The 4,317-nt window shown below is 44.4% G+C and overlaps 1 non-coding gene across 1 annotated transcript; it reads right to left on the bottom strand.

Annotated features, from left to right (window-relative positions):
• Positions 1-270: 270 nt before the first annotated feature.
• On the bottom strand, positions 271-377 carry LOC119824149. Its single transcript, XR_005287069.1, has one exon. It is a non-coding gene; the product is annotated as a U6 spliceosomal RNA (small nuclear RNA).
• Positions 378-4,317: the final 3,940 nt, after the last annotated feature.

The following is a 4,317-nucleotide window of genomic DNA, read 5'->3' as shown; positions in this document are numbered from 1 at the left end:
GTAACTGTGGAAGTTTGCTTTGTTACCAAGTATATGGTCAATTTTCGAAAAGGTTCCATGAGCCGCAGAGAAGAAGGTATATTCTTTCCTATTTGGGTGGAATGTTCTATAGATGTCTGTTAAGTCCATTTGGTTCATTACCTCCATTAAGTCTTTCAATTCTCTGTTAGGTTTCTGTCTGATTGACCTGTCCATTGGTGAGAGAGGAGTGTTGAAGTCTCCAACTATTAGTGTGTGTGGTTTGATGGCTGCCTTGAGTTCTAGAAGTGTAAAAATATGGAACGCTTCACGAATTTGCGTGTCATCCTTGCGCAGGGGCCATGCTAATCTTCTCTGTATCGTTCCAATTTTAGTATATGTGCTGCCGAAACGAGCACCGAACTAGTTCTTATAGACCAGACTGGCTTTGAACTCACAGAGATCCGCCTGTCTCTGCCTCCCTAGTGCTGGGATTAAAGAACCCAGGGTTTTAGATATGCTAGACAGTGCTGTGTCACAAACTCTCCTCCAGCCCTCTCAGATCCAGGGCATCCGTGTAGCCTTTGATGACAACATGGGCCACCAGACATCAATATAAAACCCAGCTATGGAAGGATCACAGACCCAGACATGATCCTTGGCGGCAGCCCTAGCCTGGATATCATTATGTTTCCAGGTGGCAGTGCAAGCCACCCAGATTGCCATATGGCAGTGTGGCCCTTGGACACCGTCATGGCCCTAGGTGGCAACCCCAGACTATAAGTGCCACTCAGTGGCAACAGGAGCCACAGAGACATCAGCATAGGCCCCCAGGCTGATTCATGGCCTTGAACCAAGACTTAGCCTTTGGCAATAGCCAAGGCCAGGACCTTACCCTGGCCTAAGGTGGGAAACAGACCATTCACATCAGCCTCTGATCATGATGGTATCTGGGGGCTGTGTTGACATTGGGGCCATGCCAATTTGAGTTGCCAGCACTGTCACTGGGGCCAGAGTGTCATCTGGGTCAGGGCTGCTGCTGAGGGCCATGTCTGGTCTGTTGTCCTACAGCAGCTGAGGTCTGTACTGAAGTCCATGTGTAATGGTTTAGATAAAACATTCCCCAACTTCCCCAAGGGGTGGCAGCGGCCATGGTGGGTGGTTTAGGGCAGGGGTGGGTGGGAGACCATGGCAGGCCATGAGGGGCAGCCAGTCCCACCACCCAAAGCCTCTGTGGGTCCCAGGCAGGTTGGCGGGGCAGCAGGCCCCACGAGGAGCCACAGTGGGTGTGAGACAGAGACAGATAGGCACCCCATGCAGAGACAAATATAGTTTATTTAGTGGGTTATGGAAGAAAAGGGAAGAGAGAGAGAGAGAGAGAGAGAGAGAGAGAGAGAGAGAGAGAGAGAGAGAGAAACTCACAGAGAGAGAAACAGAGAAAAAAGGGAGCGGGAAGAAAAGAGGAGATCGCAGCCACCTCTTCTGAAGAGAGAATGGACAGAGACAGAGCTCAGCTGCAGAAGGACCATGAACCCAGGCATGGCCCTTGGTAGCAGCTTAGACCTGGCCATTACCATGGCCCCAGGGGAAACACTGGCCATCCGGATCAGTATGGTGGCAGAATGACCCTCAGACACCAGTATGTTCCCTGCCCTTCAACACAGGTGTGCAACTCTTGAGGGCAGCACGGTAGATCTGACTCTGTGGTTGGGGACACAGGTGAGGCAGCCTCGAGGGAGCACAGCTGACACACATCTGCCTTGTGGTGGCATGGTGTCATCAAAGTCGGGGTAGAACTCACCGGGCCATGTTACAACTTCCATGATGATATTCTTCTCTCCCTTTCCCTTTTTCTTTGGTTTGAAATGTGTTTTTTTTTAATCTTGTTTTGTTTTGGGGGAGCAGTTGCATGGATAGAGGGGATGGACAGGAAGATAAGTGGGATTGAGATGCATGATGTGAAATCCACAAGAGAATCAAAGTTGAGAGAAGAAAAACTGGTCCACACCGCTGCTTGTTGAGCAGGCTGAGGAGCAAGTATTGAGGTGCATTCTGCCAGATGCTTTTGGCTTTGAGTCTCTTACACAGCAACACTTACACGACTTTCTCTTTGGCTAGTGTTCTACATAAAGTATATCCTTTCCAGAATGCCAGAATCAAATAGTATATCTTACTACAATGAAGTACCAAAAATACTAGGGCTTTGATACATAATTGGGCCTAATTTTAAAAAGTGGAATTAGTGTTTTGTACTCTTTACTGACTCATAGCCCTAGAGTGCTTTTCATTTCCTCCCATGAATGTCTGGACATCTCAGACTCATTTATTTGCATGGTCGTGCTTTCACTGAATGTCAAAATGGGAGTTTCCTGTGGGCATTTGTCAGATTAGCTTGTCAGACTAACTGTAAATGTGTAAAACGCAGAACCCTCCCAGCAAGAGAACCTATTTTCCCCGAGATGAGCTGCAGCGCTGGGATCTCCTGCCACTGTAAATCTTCGCTTGCTGACACTTCCGTAGAGCTCCCCACCAGACAGAAGAGAAGGTGCGGGCCATTTGCTTTTTAAGACTTACTTCTTTAGTTTTGAGATTTTATTATAATTACATCACCCCCCTGCATCCATTTCCTCCCTCCCAACCCTCCAGTATACTCTTCTCACTTTTTTCAATTCTTGTCCTCTTTTTTCATTAATTGTTGTTACAAGCATATGTTTATATCTGTGTGTGTATATATATATACATATATATGCACATATTATAAGTATCATTTCTATGTACTAAATAGTGACTTTCATCTTTTCCCACTGAAAGAAAGAGGAGTAAAGACAATATCTACAAAGTATGACAGATTATAGTGCACACATCATATACAAATTCAGAAGGTTCAAGGTTAGATGCTCAAGCACCATGTATTAGAATTATTAGAAATAAGACCTCTGCAAGATGGCTTATATTCCTATATACATAAATACAACTTTATCAGTCTCTGCAATGATATATCTATGGTCTCAGGGTTGATTGTTTGCTATTGGCCCTAGTTGGTTCTTTGTGTAGGGTTGATGCCGCCTGGGGTACCTCTTGCCATGTTACATGCTTATTGTTGTTTTCTTTATTTGGCTCCTGTTTAGGCAGTCATGTTGGCAAGACTTTATGAGTATAGTTTCTGACATCCTTAAGGAACACAAACTCAGAGCCAACTCCCTGATCCTCCGGCTCTTACAGTTTTCCTGCCCCCTCTTACACAATGTGATGGGTCTTAGGTACAGTGATTATTTACTTGTACAATGGTTTCAAATATTTGACATGTATTACTGTAAGAATATTGGACAAAGATATGAAGATAATCTTCATATCTCTTGCAAACTTATGTCATATAACTTTTGTTTTTCAAGGCAGGGTTTTTTGTGTAATAGTCCTAGCTGTCCTGGAACTTGCTTTGAAGATCAGGCTGGCTTCGAACTCACAGAGATCCACTTATCCCTACCTCCCAAGCACTGGGATTAAAAGAGTGCACCACCTCCGCCTGGCCCTATATAGCTACTTAAAATTTATTTATTTGTATGTCCCCATACAGGTAGGGTGGCTGGAGAACAACTCTCAGGAGTTGATTTTCTTCTTCCGTGTGGGATCTGGGAGTTGAACTCAGGTCATCAGGCTTGGTGGCAGGTACCTTTATTCCCTGAGCCAGCTTGCAGTGGTCTTATTTCTAATAAATCCAATACATGTATTTGAGCTTCTAACTTTGGACCTTCTGAGCTTGGATATGGTGTGTGCACTATAATCTGTCATACTTTGTAGATATTGTCTTTATTCCTCTTTCTTTCAGAGGGAAAAGATGAATGTCACTATTTAGTACATAGAGATGATACTTATTATATAATATCTAAACTAAATTAGTAATATGTTTATCAAAATACAATTAAAGATCACAAGTACTTCCCCCCCCCCCCAAAAAAAAAATTCGCAAGCTAAAACCAAGATTCTATGATTTAGGGCAAAGGAAGTAATGAAGATTTTTATCTTATGCTGAATGGCATAAGAATGCATTTGCACTAATGTTCTTGTTTGGTAGGACTGCATGAGATTTTTTTTAATAAGCAGCAGCCACAGGGCCTGATGATTACGAAAAGCTCCAGTGGTTGATGGAAGAAGCGCAGAGTCCCTGGCGGGCGATGGATGGCTGCGTTGTGGGCATGTAATGTAGAAACCTCTCCATGCTGAGACTTCATACTTGGGGTGGTCAATGCTGTGGTAAAGCTTGTAAAATAAACATATCAACTAAACAACTTTCATTATTCTCTCCGCGGGGAGTCTCGGTCTGCGAGCTTTTTGCATCGAGGATAATTTCAGCGCAGATTC

Source organism: Arvicola amphibius, chromosome 9 (genome assembly GCF_903992535.2).
Source record: "Arvicola amphibius chromosome 9, mArvAmp1.2, whole genome shotgun sequence".
Lineage (NCBI taxonomy): Eukaryota > Metazoa > Chordata > Mammalia > Rodentia > Cricetidae > Arvicola > Arvicola amphibius.
The sequence above is the reverse complement of the archived record's forward strand: the minus strand, read 5'-3'. Positions and strand labels throughout refer to the sequence as shown.